Source organism: Eurosta solidaginis, chromosome 4 (genome assembly GCF_040869045.1).
Source record: "Eurosta solidaginis isolate ZX-2024a chromosome 4, ASM4086904v1, whole genome shotgun sequence".
Lineage (NCBI taxonomy): Eukaryota > Metazoa > Arthropoda > Insecta > Diptera > Tephritidae > Eurosta > Eurosta solidaginis.
Window position 1 is genome coordinate 118,417,031 of NC_090322.1, and position 20,680 is coordinate 118,437,710.

Here is a 20,680-nt window from a genome sequence, read left to right on the forward strand (position 1 = left end):
CTGGTCCACCTTTATGGAAATATCTCGAAACGGCGTCCACCTATGGTACTAAGTATTACTCCCTTTTAAAATACTCATTAACACCTTTCATTTGATACCCATATTGTACAAACAAACTCTAGAGTCAACCCTGATCCACCTTTATGGCGATATCCCTACATGGCGTCCACCTATAGAACTATGGCCCACTCCCTCATAAAATACTCTTTAATAATTTTCATTTGTTACACATGTCATACAAACACATTCCAGGGTTTCCCTCGGTTCATTTTCTTACATGGTTATAATCCCTTATGTTGTCACCATAGCTCTCAACTGAGTATGTAATGTTCGGTTACACCCGCACTTAACCTTCCTTACTTGTTTTAATTAAAAAATATTACATCTCAAGACATGAAGCACATATCCTTCAAAGAAATATGCACCTCAAATACCTACAAGACGAGTTTCCAACGTTAAACGTAATTATGTATATATGTATCTTCGATATTTATTGGGTTACTAAATTACTTAATTATACTCAGTTGAGGAGAGCTCACAGAGTATATTAACTTTGATTGGATAACGGTTGGTTGTACAGGTATAAAGGAATCGAGATAGATATAGACTTCCATATATCAAAATCATCAGTATCGAAAAAAAATTTGATTGAGCCATGTCCGTCCGTCTGTCCGTTAACACGATAACTTGAGTAAATTTTGAGGTATCTTGATGAAATTTGGTATGTAGATTCCTGGGCACTCATCTCAGATCGCTATTTAAAATGAACGATATCGGACTATAACCACGCCCACTTTTTCGATATCGAAAATTTCGAAAAACCGAAAAAATGCGATAATTCATTGCCAAAGGCGGTTAAAGCGATGAAGCTTGGTAGATGTGTTGACGTTATGACGCAGAATAGAAAATTTGTAAGATTTTGGACAATGGGCGTGGCACCGCCCACTTTTACAAGAAGGTAATTTAAAAGTTTTGCAAGCTGTAATTTGGCAGTCGTTGAAGATATCATGATGAAATTGGCAGGAACGTTACTACTATTACTATATATGTGCTAAATAAAAATTAGCAAAATTGGATGAAGAACACGCCCACTTTTTAAAAAAAAATTTTTTAAAATTCAAATTTTAACAAAAAATTTAATATTTTTACTGTATATAAGCAAATTAAGTCAAAATTCAACTCCAGTAATGATATGATGCAACAAAATACAAAAATAAAAGAAAATTTCAAAATGGGCGTGGCTCCGCCCATTTTCATTTAGTTTGTCTAGAATACTTTTAATGCCATAAGTCGAACAAAAATTTACCAATCCTTCTCAAATTTGGTAGGGGCATAGATTCTATGACGGTAACTGTTCTCTGTGAAAATGGGCGAAATCGGTGGAAGCCACGCCCAGTTTTTATACACAGTCCACCGTCTGTCCTTCCGCTCGGCCGTTAACACAATAACTCGAGCAAAAACCGATATATCTTTACTAAACTTAGCCCACGTACTTATCTGAACTCACTTTATCTTGGTATAAAAAATTACCGAAATTCGACCATAACCACGCCCACTTTATCGATATCGAAAATTACAAAAAATGAAAAAAATGACATAATTCTATACCAAATACGAAAAAAGGGATGAAACATGGTAACTGGATTTGTTTTATTGACGCAAAATATAATTTTGGAAAAAACTTTGTAAAATGGGTGACACTTACCATATTAAGTAGAAGAAAATGAAAAGTTCTACAAGGCGAAATCAACAGCCCTTGGAATCTTGGCAGGAATACTGTTAGTGGTATTGCATATATAAATAAATTAGCAGTACCCCCCAGATGATTTTCTGGATCACCTGGTCCACATTTTGGTCGATATCGCGAGAACACCGTCACATATACATCTAAGGGCCACTCGCTTTTAAAACCCTCATTAATACCTTTAATTTGATATCCATATCGTACAAACACATTCTAGAGTCACCCCTGGCCCACCCTAATGGCGATATCTCGAAAAGGCGTCCACCTATAGACCTAATGCCCACTCCCTCTTAAAATGCTCAGTAACAACTTTCATTTGATACCCATATCGTACAAACATTCTAGAGTCACCCCTGGCCCACCCTAATGGCGATATCTCGAAAAGGCGTCCACCTATAGACCTAATGTCCACTCCCTCTTTAAATGCTCAGTACCACCTTTCGTTTGATACCCATATCGTACAAACATTCTAGAGTCACCCCTGGCCCACCCTAATGGCGATATCTCGAAAAGGCGTCCACCTATAGACCTAATGCCCACTCCCTCTTAAAATGCTCAGTAACACCTTTCGTTTGATACCCATATCGTACAAACATTCTAGAGTCACCCTTGGTCCACCTTTATGGCGATATCTCGAAAAGGCGTCCACCTATAGAACTTTTAAAATACTCATTACCACCTTTCATTTGATACCCATATCGTACAAACACATTCAAGAGTCACCCTGGCCCACCCTAATGGCGATATCTCGAAAAGGCGTCCACCTATAGACCTAATGCCCACTCCCTCTTAAAATGCTCAGTAACACCTTTCGTTTGATACCCATATCGTACAAACATTCTAGAGTCACCCTTGGTCCACCTTTATGGCGATATCTCGAAAAGGCGTCCACCTATAGAACTAAGGATTACTCCCTTTTAAAATACTCATTACCACCTTTCATTTGATACCCATATCGTACAAACACATTCTAGAATCCCCCTGGCCCACCCTAATGGCGATATCTCGAAAAGGCGTCCACCTATAGACCTAATGCCCACTCCCTCTTAAAATGTTCAGTAACACCTTTCGTTTGATACCCATATCGTACAAACACATCCTAGAGTCACCCCTGGCCCACCCTAATGACGATATCTCGAAAAGGCGTCCACCTATAGACCTCATGCCCACTCCCTCTTAAAATGCTCAGTAACACCTTTCGTTTGATACCCATATCGTACAAACATTCTAGAGTCACCCTTGGTCCACCTTTATGGCAATATCTCGAAAAGGCGTCCACCTATAGAACTAAGGATTACTCCCTTTTAAAATACTCATTACCATCTTTCATTTGATACCCATATCATACAAACACATTCTAGAGTCACCCCTGGCCCACCCTAATGGCAACATTTCGAAAAGGCGTCCACCTATAGACCTAATGCCCACTCCCTCTTAAAATGCTCAGTACCACCTTTCGTTTGATACCCATATCGTACAAACATTCTAGAGTCACCCCTGGCCCACCCTAATGACGATATCTCGAAAAGGCGTCCACCTATAGACCTCATGCCCACTCCCTCTTAAAATGCTCAGTAACACCTTTCGTTTGATACCCATATCGTACAAACATTCTAGAGTCACCCTTGGTCCACCTTTATGGCAATATCTCGAAAAGGCGTCCACCTATAGAACTAAGGATTACTCCCTTTTAAAATACTCATTACCATCCTTCATTTGATACCCATATCATACAAACACATTCTAGAGTCACCCCTGGTCCACCTTAATGGCGATATCTCGAAAAGGCGTCCACCGATAGACCTAAGGCTCACTCCCTCTTAAAATGCTCAGTAACACCTTTCATTTGATACCCATATCGAACAAACAAATTCTAGAGTCAGCCCTGGCCCACCTTTATGGCGATATCCCTAAATGGCGTCCATCCATAGAACTATGGCCTACTCTCTCTTAAAATACTCTTTAATACCTTCCATTTGATACACATGTCATACAACCACATTCCAGGGTTACCCTAGGTTCATTTTCCTACATGGTGATTTTCCTTATTTTGTCTCCATAGCTCTCAGCTGAGTATGTAATGTTCGGTTACACCCGAACTTAGCCTTCCTTACTTGTTTTTATACTCAGTTGAGCAGAGCTCACAGAGTATATTAAGTTTGATTGGATAACGGTTGGTTGTACATATATAAAGGAATCGAGATAGATATAGACTTCCATATATCAAAATAATCAGGATCGAAAAAAATTTTGATTGAGCCATGTCCGTCCGTCCGTCCGTCCGTTAACACGATAATTTGAGTAAATTTTGAGGTATCTTGATGAAATTTGGTATGTAGGTTCTTAAGCACTCATCTCAGATCGCTATTTAAAATGAACGATATCGGAATATAACCACGCCCACTTTTTCGATATCGAAAATTTCGAAAAACCGAAAAAGTGCGATAATTCATTACAAAAGACAGATAAAGCGACGAAACTTCGTAGATGAGTTCAGCTTATGACGCAGAATAGAAAATTAGTAAAATTTTGGACAACGGGCGTGGCACCGCCCACTTTTAAAAGAAGGTAATTTAAAATTTTGCAAGCTGTAATTTGACAGTCGTTGAAGATATCATGATGAAATTTGGCAGGAACGTTACTCCTATTACTATATGTACGCTTAATAAAAATTAGCAAAATCGGAGAAGGACCACGCCCACTTTTAAAAAAAATTTTTTTTTAAAGTGAAATTTTAACAAAAAATTTAATATCTTTACAGTATATAAGTAAATTATGTCAACATTCAACTCCAGTAATGATATAGTGCAACAAAATACAAAAATAAAAGAAAATTTCAAAATGGGCGTGGCTCCGCCCTTTTTCATTTAATTTGTCTAGGATACTTTTAACGCCATAAGTCGAACAAAAATTAACCAATTCTTTGTGAAATTTGGTAGGGGCATAGATTTTATGACGCTAACTGTTTTCTGTGAAAATGGGCGAAATCGGTTGATGCCACGCCCAGTTTTTATACACACTCGTCCGTCTGTCCTTCCGCATGGCCGTTAACACGATAACTTGAGCAAAAATCGACATATCTTTAATGAACTTAGTTCACGTGCTTACTTGAACTCACTTTATCTTTGTATGAAAAATGAACGAAATCCGACTATGACCACGCCCACTTTTTCGATATCGAAAATTACGAAAAATGAAAAAAATTCCATAATTCTATACCACATACGAAAAAAGGGATGAAATATGGTAAGGTACTTGGATTGTTTTATTGACGCGAAATATAACTTTAGAAAAAACTTTATAAAATGGTTGTGACACCTACCATATTAAGTAGAAGAAAATGAAAAAGTTCTGCAGGGCGAAATAAAAAACCCTTAAAATCTTGGCAGGTATTACATATATAAATAAATTAGCGGTATCCAATAGATGATGCTCTGGGTCACCCTGGTCCACATTTTGGTCGATATCTGGAAAACGCCTTCACATATACAACTACCACCACTCCCTTTTAAAACTCTCATTAACACCTTTAATTTGATACCCATATCGTACAAACTCATTCTAGAGTCAACCCTGGTCCACCTTTATGGCGATATCTCGAAAATGCGACCACCTATACAACAACAACCACCCCTTTTAAAACCCTCATTAATACATTTAATTTGATGCCCATATTGTACAAACAAATTCTAGGGTCACCCCTGGTTCACCTTTATGGCGATATCTCGAAAATGCGACCACCTATACAACAACCACCACTCCCTTTTAAAACCCTCATTAATACCATTCTTTTGATACCCATATTGTACAAACAAATTCTAGAGTCACCCCTGGCCCATCTTTATGGCGATATCTCGAAACGGCGTCCACCTATGGAACTAAGGATTACTCCCTTTTAAAAAACTCATTAACACCTTTCTTTTGATACCCATATTGTACAAACAAATTCTAGGGTTACCCCTGGTCCACCTTTATGGCGATATCTCGAAAATGCGACCACCTATACAACAACCACCACCCCTTTTAAAACCCTCATTAATACCTTTAATTTGATACCCATATTGTACAAACAAATTCTAGGGTCACCCCTGGTTCACCTTTATGGCGATATCTCGAAAATGCGACCACCTATACAACAACCACCACTCCCTTTTAAAACCCTCATTAATACCTTTAATTTGATACCCATATCGTACAAACTCATTCTAGAGTCACCCCTGGTCCACCTTTATGGCGATATCTCGAAACGGCGTCCACCTATGGAACTAAGGATTACTCCCTTTTAAAAAACTCATTAACACCTTTCTTTTGATACCCATATTGTACAAACAAATTCTAGGGTCACCCCTGGTCCACCTTTATGGCGATATCTCGAAAATGCGACCACCTATACAACAACCACCACCCCTTTTAAAACCCTCATTAATACCTTTAATTTGATACCCATATTGTACAAACAAATTCTAGGGTCACCCCTGGTTCACCTTTATGGCGATATCTCGAAAATGCGACCACCTATACAACAACCACCACTCCCTTTTAAAACCCTCATTAATACCTTTAATTTGATACCCATATCGTACAAACTCATTCTAGAGTCACCCCTGGTCCACCTTTATGGCGATATCTCGAAAAGGCGTCCACCTATAGAACTAATCCCCACGCCCTTTTAAAATACTCATTAACACCTTTCATTTGATACCCATATCGTACAAACATATTCTAAAGTCACCCCTGGTCCACCTTTATGGCGATATCTCGAAAAGGCGAACACCTATAGAACGAAGGCCCACTCCCTTTTAAAAATACTCATTAACACCTTTCGTTTGATATCCATATTGCACAAACAAATTCTAGAGTCACCCCTGGCCCACCTTTATGGCGATATTTCGAAACGGCGTCCACCTATGGAACTAAGGATTACTCCCTTTTAAAAAACTCATTAACACCTTTCTTTTGATACCAATATTGTACAAACAAATTCTAGGGTCACCCCTGGTCCACCTTTATGGCGATATCTCGAAAATGCGACCACCTATACAACAACCACCACCCCTTTTAAAACCCTCATTAATACATTTAATTTGATACCCATATTGTACAAACAAATTCTAGGGTCACCCCTGGTTCACCTTTATGGCGATATCTCGAAAATGCGACCACCTATACAACAACCACCACTCCCTTTTAAAACCCTCATTAATACCTTTAATTTGATACCCATATCGTACAAACACATTCTAGAGTCACCCCTGGTCCACCTTTATGGCGATATTTCGAAACGGCATCCACCTGTAGAACTAAGGCCCACTCCCTTTTAAAATACTCATTAACACCATTCGTTTGATGCCCATATTGTACAAACAAATTCTAGGGTCACCCCTGGTCCATCTTTATGGCGATATCTCGAAACGGCGTCCACCTATGAAACTAAGGATTACTCCCTTTTAAAATACTCATTAACACCTTTCATTTGATACCCATATCGTACAAACGCATTCTAGAGTCAACCCTGATCCACCTTTATGGCTATATCCCTAAATGGCGCCCACTCCCTCATAAAATACACTGTATTACCTTTCATTTGATACACATGTCATATAAACACATTCCAGGGTTACCTCGGTTCATTTTCCTACATGGTTATTTTCCCTTATGCTGTCACCATAGCTCTCAACTGAGTATGTAATGTTCGGTTACACCCGAACTTAACCTTCCTTACTTGTTACTTTACAAAATACATGAAATTTTAAAATAAATCAGTACTTGTTCATGAATATACTATTAACTCAGCATTTTATATACAATCCCAACCTAAATTTTCAACATCTCTTGAAGACAGTAACGTTAGCACTCATATATACATGTATTGAAAATAAGGTCCACTACAAAAAACATTTAGCAATAGCAATAGCATTTCCCAAATAATGACCTTAGGCAGATAAAGTAGGAACTATATTTGTATCTCACTTTACATTAAACTGCTTTGGAATATAAATACATACATTAAAAGATGCATACAATACAAAACGGTCCCTTATTTATATATCATAAACAAAATTAATGTTGCGACCATTGGATATTTTTCAAATCAATTGGTTCTAGCACCATCTCCCATAATGGAGACATTTCACGTAAACTTTCGACATGTTTGATACATGTATCTGTAATATAAGCAACCTCTTCAATGGTGGTAAAACGACCAATACCAAACCTATACTTTCAAATTAACTACACAATTCAGTACGATACACTCGTATACCTTATTGAACTATGTGCCAAATCCTCATCAGTTCCAATCGCACGTAGTACGTACAAAGGTTCCATTGATGCAGAAGTACATGCTGAGGCACTAGACAACGCTACATCTTTTAAGGCCATCAGTAATGATAAATTTAATAAACCACTATAGCTTTGCTCTGAATCACCATTACATATACCATGTGTAATCTTGAACTGATGCGATCATATAAACGTTTCGAAAGAAAATCTATAAATTTCTTATCATATTCCATTTCTTTGAGTGCAAGATCACATGCAGAACCAAATCCAATAACAATAATCCGAAGGCGAAAAAGAAACATTTTAGCTCGTTCAAAAGATATTCCCAAAAAACCGAAAAATTACCCCGGAGTGCTTCGAAACCGGGGTGGGGTCCATAGTATTTTTGCACTGGCGGTCTTTGGCCGCGCTTATAAAAAATTAACAAAACTATATCTGCGAAAAACACTTATGTCCACAATTTTTTTTTTTGTGGGTACGAATATCATCAACATTACAACGCACACATGAAAGATTTAAATTGTAAATTTTCAACTTCTTTTGCAAATATCTCTTGACCAACACAAAATATTTTGCCTCCGCCTTCGGATTATTGTTGTCGAGGTTAATGCGCGTCTTTTAACACCTATCTCGATATTTGTGGACGCGTATTATCAGTGTCATGCTGTTGTATAGAATTACCAAGAATTGATGCGCTGGAAACGTTGAAAAAATGATTCAGCTGCTATATGTAAGTAAATAATAACAATAAATTAAATATATACCATTTAAAAATCTGCTATTACCTTTATTTTCCGTTAAAAATGCCTTTTTCCTCCAGCTTCATCAACAAACCAACTTTTTTCTTTTTTTGTTTTGGCTTTGTTGGCGAAAATTACATGTGACATTATTAGCCGTGTTTTTTTAACACGCGTATATCCGTTTACGCTTAAGACTGCTAAGAGACAAGTTTTTTTGTCGCTTGTGAAATAGTAGAATATAAAATCAGTACTTCCAAGTTTCAATAAGTAGTTTTTATCGACTTTTATAGTCTGTTTTACCATCCCTAATTAAAAAACAAAATATCAGCAGGAGAAATGTAAGTACTTTTGTGTAAATATTATAAAAAATTTTAAATAATGCATATTTACTCAATTTCTTCAGAAAAGAATCAAGGAAACGTTGGACGAGGGAGGAGACGCTTCTTTTGTTGCAGTGCTACAGTACCCGAAAGGACGAGTTTAAGCAAAGCAGGAAAAGGAAGTATGCTTACGTGAACGTGTTGGAAGATATGTTTGGACGAGGCTTTTTGGTATGTTTCTTTTAGAAAATTTTGTATTCAAAGGGTTGATTATGTTTTATATTGATTTTGTAGGATACCACTGTAACAATAAAGGCGTTGGAGGCGAAGATGCGTACACTTTTGATAGCGTATAAAAGCGCCAAGGACAACAACAGGCAGACCGGTGCGACATATTGCAAAGGTCCATTTATGGAAGAAATGAATGAGATTTTTGGCCGTGAGCCAATAATCTCAAATTCTCACAGCCTGAAGGCCATTATCTGAGCGCTGTTCATTGGCTGCTGTTGGTAAATATTTCACTAATTGGTTATCTATTAGTTTCTCTTAAATACAATATTTGTTTATATTTATTGATAAGTCATGTTTACTTCGTGATACCTGTTGTTGTCCAGTGAAGACTCATCATCGAACACAGAGTCTCAGCGCAATATAGCTTGCACATCAAGGTGTTTGTCGACTTGTAATCACGATCCTTTAGGAGATATGCCAGCGTCCAGTGGAAACTCATTTTCCAGCCCAGAGTCATTGTGCTATGTAGCCTCCAACCGAGTACCTTTGACTATTGGAACAAGCAATCGCCGAAAAAGAAAGAGTGCAAAGGAGAACTATTATGAAAAAAAGTTAGAGTTAAAAAGAAAATTTTACGAGGATATCAAGAATATGATTTCGGAGAAATTAAATGCTCTTTAAGCCAAGGAATTCACACTTTTGTGTACTCAGTGCATCTGTTGTATAAACTCGGGAGATCGTGAGCATATGTGTTGTGAAGTACCTGAAAAATGCTGAAATACATTGAATCAAATCCATTTGCTTAAATATATTAGTAAACAACTTGTACGTATGTTACACTTACACTTCAATATTTCTACAATCATCTTCAATTGTTGCTAAATCGTGTTAAATAGCATTTTTCAAGTACTTCACAACACATTATGCTCACGCTCTCCCAAGTTTATACAACAGATGCACTGAGTACACAAAAGCGTGGATATCACGATCGAAAAAATAAGTGCTTCGTCTTAAGATTTCTGAAACTTCACATAAAGTTTCTTAAGCAAAAATTCAAGTAGAAGGTCGGAAGTCTTAAGCTGAAGCAATTGCTCAATTTTTATTAATATGCAAATGAATTTTAAAATTAAAAAAGTAAAAAAGAAAACAATGAATTTAAAATGTGATAAGCCATGAATTTAAAAACTTAGTGATAGTCTATTTATTTCGAAATTCAGGGCTAAGGGTAAATTAAGTATTTAAAAAAAAAATAATCGTTAGTATTTTAGAATTATAAAATTAAAAAATTAAAAAAAAAAAAAAACAATGAATTTAAAATGTGATGAGCAATGAATTTAAAAACCTAGTGATAGTGTATTCATTTCGCAGGGCTGGGGTAAATTAAGTATTTAAAAAAAAAATAAAAATAATCGTTAGTATTTTAGGCAAGTAAACGAATTTATAAACTGAATTATGTTGTGAATGTGTGTAAATATGTATGTAAATTTAAAATGATTGAATTGAGGAATTTGGTTTTGTGATAATTAGACAAATATATTTTGAATTTGATAATTTAATTTTGTTACAAAAAACAAGACTAAGTATATATAGACTACATAATGGAATACCTCGGCTGCTAGTGCGAAAACTGTTTCAGAGTTTGTTTGGAAAATGCCATGCTTATGAAATAGGGCGATTTCCAACTGTCAGCCGAGGTATTCCACTCAGCAGTCGATATAGCAATAAATAAATGTATATACATGAAGTCAGCAAATTTAAATGAATTTTATGAATTAATTTTAATTTTTGTCAATCGTGTAACACAGTACCTCTTTTAAGACAGCATACAAAACAGTTAATTAAATAAAGTATACAAGTTTAATTTTACTTCTGTTATAGTACTCAGCATGGTGGGGCATTCTATTTTGCGATAGGTCGTTTTCGGGCTTTAATACCAAGATCCATCAGCTAAAAGTGACATTAGGAATGGTATTTTCGAATGAAGAAGTTCAAGAAAATTGTGGATAGGGTAGATGTCTTTGTTCAATATTACAGCTTTTGTTTCTAGATGGCGACCGCATCGGAAATTCGCCAGGCCTGTTTTTGAATCCGTAGTAGCGAATATCCTACCCGGACGTTACTATTTTCCGTATCCCTCCATCACACTAATGTCTTTTCTTACCCTCTTTCTTTTCCTTTCTAACTTTGCCTCTATTACTACTGTTGCCCTTACCATCTACTTCTACCTTTTATCTCTACCCCAGTTTAGGCCAATACCTCGGGAGCAGAATAAGATATTGAAATAAAAACCATCATTTGTTCAAATCTTTCGTTTGAAACCCATATCGTTAAAACAAAAATCCTTGGAGGTACCTCTGGTATATATATAGCTTTATATCTCCAGAACAGAGCAAGGGTATATAAACCCTCGTTGTATGGTCTCCGGGGTCCATATTTAGGTAGATATCTCAGGGCCTTGGTTACCCAAAAGTATGAAATATATTTAGCTACGTTCTCGCACACCTACCATATATACATACAAAATTCGGTTCAGTAATTTCTGAAAGAGTTGTTCCAGTAAAACCATGACACGAGATTATAATATATAATAAATACATTTTAATTCTGATTTTCAATCATACATTAAGCCAGCAATTTTTATTAGTTATGGCATTCAACGCTGTGGTGATGCTAGAAGAAAGGAGTTTTTAGTGTAGTAAGGAAGTCTCATGTTGGGACTTTTGACCTCTAAAACTCCAGGCAGTAGAGTCATTGTGTCCTTAGCAATTAGCTTGTATTCGATTCCCGGATGAACTTTCCTTCGAGACTCCCTACAAGGGATATTTATTGCTTTCATCAAATCTTTGTCGCTTCAACGTACTGGTAGGGATACGCATGTTAAATCATAGCTATTGTTAAGGTGATGTGATGCTGTAATAGAAAAAAAAAACTTATTTAAATAACAATATGATAATGAGTGGTAGTTTTGACTTTAGGGCACTATTAACTTTATCGTTTTCAACATCAATTAAAAACAAGAAAGGACGGGACTGTCTTCGGCTGTGTCGAAGACTTCATACCTTTCATGAATGGGGCTGAACAATAATCTTATCTCGTTAGTAATCTCCAAAAAATAATCGGATGTACAAGATAAGATATACAGTGAACAGATGTACATACCTACACGATTTTTAAGATAAATATAAAATAAAAAATAGGTAGGTACTTTGTTTGAGGATGCAAAGCTTCAGGTTTTTTGTGGTCTGCGTGTAAAAACTATGACTACGAATCACGCATTTCAACAATATATGACGTAAGCGTAAGTATTTGATGAAATTTGAAGCTTCTAGCCGTAAAAAAGGGCAAAAATGACAGTTTATGTGAGGTATATATCTGTATGATTTTTTTCAGACAACAATATATACAATATACGTAAGCATTTGGTGAAATTTGAAGCTTCTAGCTGTTAAAATGGGGCTGAAATTGCGAAAAAAAAATATATATATACTATATATACCACCATATATATACTATATATACCACCGACCTTTATGATTTCTTCAGACAACAATATATGCTATATACGTAAGCATTCGCTGAAATTTTTAAGCTTCTAGCTCTTAAAATAGGGCAGTAATTACGAAAAGTTTCTTATCTGAACAATCGGTTGTGGGGGATATATACTATATACACGACCGATCTCATCAATTTTTTCAGACAACAATATGTGCAATATACGAAAGTATATGTTGAATTTTGAAGCTTCAATCTGTTAAATTGAGGAAGATATGACAAAAAATCCTCTTTTGAAAAATCGGTTGTATGGAGGATATATGCTATAGTGGTCCGATCCGGCCGGTTCCGACAAATGTCTAATCGGACACCCAAATACACCCGCTCACCAAATTTTATCGAGATATCTCAAAAATTGAGGGACTAGTTTCATACAAACAAACAGACGGACAGACGGACATGGCTAAATCAACTCAGCTCTTCATCCTGATTATTTCGGTATACTTAATGGTGGGTCTATCTATTTTCCTTTAAGGACTTACAATTTTGGGTTTCGTGACGAAATTAATATACCATTTCATTTTCATGAAAGGTATAAGAAGGAAGGACGGGACATACCTTTTATGAACGGAGCTGAACTAAGGAAGCGAAAGTAGGTAATTTGTGTGAGAATACAAAGTTTCACGTTTCTTGTGGTCTGCTTGACTCAGCTTAGAACTTATCTGAATAAAATATGACGTACACGTAAATATTTGATGAAATTTTAAACTTTTAGCTTTTAAAATGGAGCAGAAATGAAGAAAAGCTCCTTATCTGAACAATTCGTTTGTATGGGGTATAGACAATATCGCCATCACAGGGCGGTGCTCGTGGCACTTGACTTGTCAAAAGCTTTTGACACAGTCAAACAGCACGCTACTCCAAGACGTACATACATATTAGGCTCACACCTGTCCCGTTTTCTAAAAAGATGGACCGCTAATTATGTGAATGGTCGGCAAGCGTCGGTTCAATTTAGGAACGAAATCTCAAAGCTAAGGAAAATTAAAAAGGGGGTCCCACAGGATCCCCGCCTAATCTCATTTCCCTTACCCACCAGAAAGAGTTACAATCATTTCCTATGCCGGCGACTGCACGAACTGGCCGGCCGATTGCATGCTATGCGTCCCCGATATGGTCGCATTTCCTATAGACTACTCTCTGGAAGAAGCTACAGGCCTGCCAAAATACCGCCCTCAGAACCGCAACGGGCTGTCTTCTTAAGTCTCCAGAACACCATCTACATAATGAGGCGATAATACTCCCCATTAGAGAGAGAAATGAAATGCTAACCAAGCAGTTCCTATTGAATACCCAGAAACCTGGGCATCCCAACAGACATCTGATTGATGAGCCTACACCGCCCAGGGGCTTAAAGAGTCATCTCCGTAAGCCTTATGAGAAAATACGGCACCTGAGATCGCCGCCGTATGAAGCTAAAAAACAAGCAGGTCCTCAGTGAAATCCACAAACAGGCGTCGGACGCCTATGACAGGAATTGTCCGGTGAATCATGTACTCAAAAAACAATACCTAAAACTAGCAGAGGAAACGCGCGTCACTCTAGCTCAACTTCTATCTGGGTACTGTAACAGGTTAAACTCTTACCTATCCAGAATCAACCCCGACATACAAAACATATGTCCTGCTTGTAATGTGTCCCCACATGACACCAACCATCTCTTTAACTGTATTGTGGAACCAACGCCTCTAACACCCCTCTCATTATGGTCCACCCCTGTGGAAACAGCAAGTTTCCTTGGAGCCCCGTTAGAGGACATTGATGACAATTTGTGATTGCTCGCACCTATTGGATGGGACGAAACACTGTTACAACAACAACAACATCTTTCTAGTTTCTTCACCCCGTGCAACCTGGCATTATCATATCATCGACAAAGGAACAGATGCCGCAAATATTGGACGTTCACGTTGATGGTGCTACACTACCAACTGTCAGTCACCCAAAGATCTTAGGGGTAACGTTCGATAATACTCTGGCCTTCAAGGCGCATGCCACCAAAACTGTATCCAAAGCACAAAGCCGCCACAAAATCCTCAAGTAGCTTGCTGGGGAAAACATCAAGAAACATTGCTAACCATGTACAAAGCAATTGACCGGCTGCTTATGAGTAACGCGTCACCAGTTTGGTCGCCTGATCTTAAAAAAAAAAAAGACTACAGGCCTGTCAAAATGCTGCAATCAGACCTGACACCTGATGTCTCCTTATGACCGCCAAACACCACCTACATAGCGGGGCCAAAGAGCACAACGAAATGCTGAACAGACAGTTTTTTATTGTCACAAACCAGGACACCCTAGGAAACAACTGCTTGATGTAGCGCCGTCTCCGAAAGGCTTAGGGGAACATCTCCATAAGCTCTTTAACGAGATCCGGCACCTGCCGACGCAGCCGTTTAATCCAGAAAAGTATGAGGCCCTAAGCAAAATCCACACAGATCGGTAAACGCCTTTGACTGGACACGCCTGGTGAACCCTATTATCAATATACAATATCCTACACGAGTCACCCTGGCCCAACTTAACGTAATACATAGTGTATGTCCTGCATGCGATGTGTCCCCACATGTCACCAACGATCTTTTTAATTGTAATGTGGAACCTACCTCTAACACCAATCTTCTTATGGTCCGCTGCTGTTCCAACTGCCAGTTAACTTAGACTCCCGATACAGGACTTTAATGACAATTTGTAAGTGGTCGTGCCCATTGAATGGTGAAGCACTGTCAATACAAAAACAACATCAATAACAATACAACACACAACCTTAAATAGGTGTAGTGCGTTCGCCAACACTTTGTATTACCATGAATCGTGACGGAATATATTCACAACATCGCGCAAATGAAAGCCAGCTACCTCAGGCAACAGCTGTCGCTCTTCATCTGTGTGGCCACACTGGGGTGGAGAAAGAATGATAGATATGATGTTGGATCGAAATAATTTGATAATTTTTTACCTATGCTTTTGAAAGACAAAACGATTTGCAGAGGTCTCCGAGCCTAAGAATGTATCGGTAATTCTATACGACAGCATGACACTGCTAATACGCGTCCAAAAATATCGAGAGAGGTGTCAAATGACGCGCCTTGACATCAGTATTAATAATCCGAAACCGGAAAATAAAAATTTTAACTCGTTTAAAAGATATTAACAAAAAACTGAAAAAAGACCCACGGGCCCCTCCGAAAGCGGGGGTGAAATCCATAGTATTTTTGCGCATAACACCTTTCTGCGTTGGCGGCCTTCGGCCGCGCTTAGAAAAAATAACCCAGGGCTACGCCATGCCAAGTCCGGGTGTGTGGTATAATGTGGCTACCGCCACGGTGATGTCCTTCTGCGTTCACAATTTTTTTTATGGGTACAAATTACAACAACCACATGAAAAGCGCCAACTTCACTGCAAATATCTCCGGACGGAGATACAATTTTTATGTTCCGGTTTCGGATTATTGTTGTCGAGATTAATACGTGTCTTTTGACACCTCTGTCGATATTTTTGGACGCGTATTAGCAGTGTCATGCTGTCGTATAGAATTACCAATGTATCATCCAAAATTTCGACGGGACACATCCATTTTGGATCACAACCACGAGATATCTCAACTTGCTTGTGTTGCAGTAAAGTCATTGAACGCATTAAATTGCCCACCGGTCACCTGAATAGAATAAGAAGTGTTATATATACATATTTATACATACTTCGTGAACTTCAATGCATTATAGCACACCTTTGGCTTTTAGATACAAATCAGATATATTATTTTGTATATTACATTCCATTCGCAACTCCTTTTCATTAGTCAATTCATAAAGGGGTACAAAACTGTTTATACCAGCCACCACTTTGCCATTGAATTCTACCAGAGAATGGCAGGATCTATCAATTTTTGTTAAATGCAATTTGTTTGACTCAGTCTTACAAATACTAAATCCAAAAATTATTCTTATATAATCCAGCTGGTAAATTTTTTAAAGACAGCCAGTATTTCTGTTTAGTAGATTGCAAATCTATAAATAGTAAACCATTGTGAATGATGACTAAGTGTGATACCTTATCTGTCAACTGCCTGACAGGATGTTCAATATGGCTACTTTTTAGCGTTTTGACAGACTGTTCAATATGGCGGCGCCTATCTTCAGCGGGTGATAGACCGGGTTCGTGACTGCATTTATATCAGTATGCTCTGTAAACTTTAGCAATCGTCGGAACCGTGTTTTGAACAAACCGAAAGTGTTTTCTACTGTCACACGCGTTTGTGAATGCCATTGATTAAAAATTCTCTGAAGTTCCGTGAGGTGTCCATTGTCTTTATATGGAGGCACTAACCACTTTGTACTAAAATATACCGAATCTCCAAGTAAAAAAGTTGAATTCGGAAACATTTCCTCATAGCTTTGTTCAGCATGTGCGAAAAGCGAGGATCTTCTAAGAACACGACTGTCATGTAAAGCGCCTGGTTCACCACAGTAAATATCTATAAACTTTTTGTCTGCATCTACAGCCGCTTGCCAAACTAAACTGTAATTTTGCTTTCTATCAAAATAGTTTTCCTTTCCCTTAAGGCCCGATTAATGGTGACTTATAACCATAAAACCATAACCAGATAAAACAGCTGATCGAACCTACCTTATGGAAATCAATGTAATCGATTAATGGTGCCATACCATAACGATAACGCCATAACGATACCATAGCCAACCAATTGAATTTTGGTTTTCTGCCATATCCACAAACAGCTGATTGTTCATTCGCCTATTTTTTTGCCATTTTGTGTATGTGTGTATAATTTTTTTGTTTGCCAATTTTTTGTTTTGGTAATTAAAAATTCTATTGTTTCGTTTATTTGAAAGACAAATTAATTTCGTTTATTGTTTATGCATATCATAATGGATGACTGCAAATTAATTGAATTTGTACGCGATTTCCCATGCCTTTATGACAAGGCAAACCGGGATTTTAAGGACGCAAATAAAAAAGTGCCGCTTGGAAGGATATAGCAGAGAATTTAGGTGCGGATGGTAAGTAATAATGAATAATCTTATAATATGTGCGTACATAGTTATGATTATTCCCAATAGTGGCAGTAGCAGTAAGGCGATGGGGGAATTTACGAGAGCGTTTTAGTAAAGAGATAAGGAGCAGTAAAAACACTTCAGGAAGTGGTGCGTCTGATGGAAGGCAGTGGGTTTTCTTATAGAGTCTTCAGTTCTTAAGAGCCCACATTATACCCCGACCGTAAGTATAATGGAATTACTTAACATGTTTGATTATGAACAAATTTTCTATTACAACAAAATGCGGCATAGCTCTCAAAATATAAACAGAAGTGTTGAAGGTGGCAAAAATACACCCACCGTTTGCGAGTCACGCCCTGCAACTCCCAGTTTACCTGACCTGCTATCTATAAATACAAAGTCCCCTCCTATTCCTACAGCGCAGCTGTCACCTGCTTTATCTCAGTCGTCTCCGATGCCACAACCGCAGTCTGAGCCATCAAGGTCCCGCGAACGAAAACGAACGACAGCTTTGCGTGGTGAATTGGACGCTGCCCTAATGGGGACCGTCCAAACTTTTAGGGATGTAGGTGCGCGTAGAGCTCGCCGGGAGAATTACAGTGCCAATATAAGTTCGTCATATCAAGTTTGAAGAAGAAAAATCAGGCGGTGGTGATGCAACGGTGCACTGATATAGTCATGCAAGCTCAGATTGAGGAGAACGACGAAGCAGAGATTGTGGAATACTTGTATGACAACCAGTAGGGTGATTACCATTTTTGTAATTTTAAAACTAAAAGGCTGGCACTACAAATGGGTAATTGTTTACTTTACTCACAACAACTAAAACACGTCCAAAAATGTCGGGAGGGATGTCAAAAGGCGGTCCTTGACCTCGGGATCAATACGAAGGCGAAAAAAAAAATTTTTGCTTCTATCAAAAGGTGTTCAGAAACAAACAAATAACCCCCGGTTGAGCCAAAAGCCTGATCCAACGCCGGGTACGCGATCTAAATTATTTCTGCATAATTGTGGTCTACAACAAAATCATCAAAATTACAGCCACATGAATATTTGAAACCGGTTTTTGAAAATATCTATTGCCTGAAATAAACTTTTTAATTTTTGCCTTTGGATTATTTATACCGAGGTCGAAACCCGTCACCCGACACCTCTGCCAACATTTCTGGACGTGTTTTATCAGTTTGGAGCTAAAGTAAACAATTACCAAAAAAGGCAGGCACACAAATATATGTAAGTAAGAAGTTTTTTTATATCCAATTTTTATACATATTTGTATGTCTGCCTTTTTACGTTTTGTAACGCCAGCCCTTCAATAGCAAAACCTATATTTTTAGTTTATAAAGAAATTGACTGATTTTTCTATTTAATTTCCTTTTAATTTGTAATGAAATCTGAATACATCCCGTGACATATATTTAATATGCCAATATGAATGCGACTGCAAATATGCCACGGGATGTTTAGTTAAGATTCCTAATGAAAGTACAAACTGTATGTATAAGTGGATGTACAGTTTTGTTCACAAAAGCAGTAGCAAAAATTATTGCAACATTTTATCGGTTATTTGTTTCTTTAATTTAATTTTATTAATTTTTATTAATTATTATTAATTTTAGAAAAAACTTGAATGTATTGTATAACGAAAACTATGTAAACCAATTTCAAAGACGTTTTCAAACATATTAGAAATATAAATTACCGAAGCAAATACTGGCAAACCAAGATGCGTAGTTCCACCCTTTTTTGGGAAAATACATCCAACCAATTTTGTACCGTATTCCAAAGCATGTTGGTTGTGGAAAGTACCTTGTTTACCGGTAAATCCTTGGCAAATGACACGTGAATCTGCATTTAATTGTAGGTTTCTTGTTGTTTTGGCATATCCTGAGCTGAATCGCACCCCGGCAGAGATGATAAATATTAGAATAATATAACATTCATTTTTATTATTTAAAAATACACATACGTATGAATGAAAAGCAGAGAGTAAATCACGTTGCTTTGGTTGTAGCGATAAGGACACTAACCGGGAGCGATTTAGTATGACCACCTGGAACCTTCTAGGCCATTCCGTCGATTCTATACAACTTTCAGATTCTAAAAACGGATCTCGTCACGCGTCTTTTGATACACCTTTGTTTAGGTTGTGCACTGTCTTGAAATCGTTACCTTTTTTAGTTTTGGAAATCGAATCTTCCAATTCCAATTGGTGGCAAGAGGACTTGGCTGCCTCTAGTTAATGCGCCAGGTTAGTTTAGAAGTGTTAAACAGCTAACACACGTCACACCTAAAAGCCCGTAGCACAAGCACTTTTTTAGTTTAATTACCACAATTATAGTTTTTCATCGTTTTAAAATGTTTCCCGGAATAATTAATAAATTGTCGTATTAAGATGACGCTGTCATTTCGATGACAGCAAGAAACGTCGATGTGTTAGTGGAGAGCGAAAAAAGCTTTGAATGTGTGGGTGAACTAGTTACCTCCGTCTTGTAGGGTATGTGATTTGTGGGTTTTTCACAAATCACTTACAGTAGATTTTGCATTCACGAGTTCAAAATTGCTTCGTTCTGCGTAACTACGTCACACTTGTCTCCTTCAGCAAATGAAAGAAAGAGAGAAAAAAACAAGACCTAAAGGAAAATGACGTAAAAACTGCTCATAAAAAACAGCTGAACTAATGTTTACATGCGCAATGCGCCACCTTCTCTTTTTCCATCATGGTGGTTTTTCATACCCTTCAAAAAACGCGAGTACTCCATAAATAGTGTAAGGAATACTCCTTTAGGAGT

General features: G+C 37.6%; 4 long non-coding RNA genes across 7 annotated transcripts; 2 read left to right on the forward strand and 2 right to left on the reverse strand.

The window, feature by feature from the left end:
* The first annotated feature begins 9,076 nt into the window (after nt 1-9,076).
* LOC137248144 (uncharacterized) lies at nt 9,077-11,183 on the forward strand. 2 transcript variants are annotated; one of them, XR_010952092.1, is made up of 4 exons: nt 9,077-9,104; nt 9,170-9,317; nt 9,381-9,595; nt 9,667-11,183. It is a non-coding gene; the product is annotated as an uncharacterized lncRNA (long non-coding RNA). The 2 variants fall into 2 exon arrangements; XR_010952093.1 differs by having other exon boundaries at nt 9,701-11,183.
* Nucleotides 11,184-11,892: 709 nt separating this feature from the next.
* LOC137250208 (uncharacterized) lies at nt 11,893-16,915 on the reverse strand. Of its 3 annotated transcripts, XR_010952859.1 has the most exons (6): nt 16,601-16,914; nt 16,411-16,528; nt 15,829-15,871; nt 15,676-15,767; nt 15,476-15,592; nt 11,893-12,227 (listed from the first exon to the last, which is right to left on the reverse strand). It is a non-coding gene; the product is annotated as an uncharacterized lncRNA (long non-coding RNA). The 3 variants fall into 3 exon arrangements; XR_010952858.1 differs by having other exon boundaries at nt 15,829-16,528; nt 16,601-16,915; XR_010952860.1 differs by lacking the exon at nt 15,829-15,871 and having other exon boundaries at nt 16,601-16,913.
* A 696-nt stretch (nt 16,916-17,611) lies between these two features.
* On the forward strand, nt 17,612-19,613 carry LOC137248146 (uncharacterized). The gene is made up of 3 exons (XR_010952095.1): nt 17,612-17,891; nt 17,952-18,108; nt 18,180-19,613. It is a non-coding gene; the product is annotated as an uncharacterized lncRNA (long non-coding RNA).
* LOC137248145 (uncharacterized) lies at nt 19,443-20,570 on the reverse strand. Its single transcript, XR_010952094.1, has 2 exons — nt 19,858-20,570; nt 19,443-19,780 (listed from the first exon to the last, which is right to left on the reverse strand). It is a non-coding gene; the product is annotated as an uncharacterized lncRNA (long non-coding RNA).
* Between the last annotated feature and the right edge of the window lie 110 nt (nt 20,571-20,680).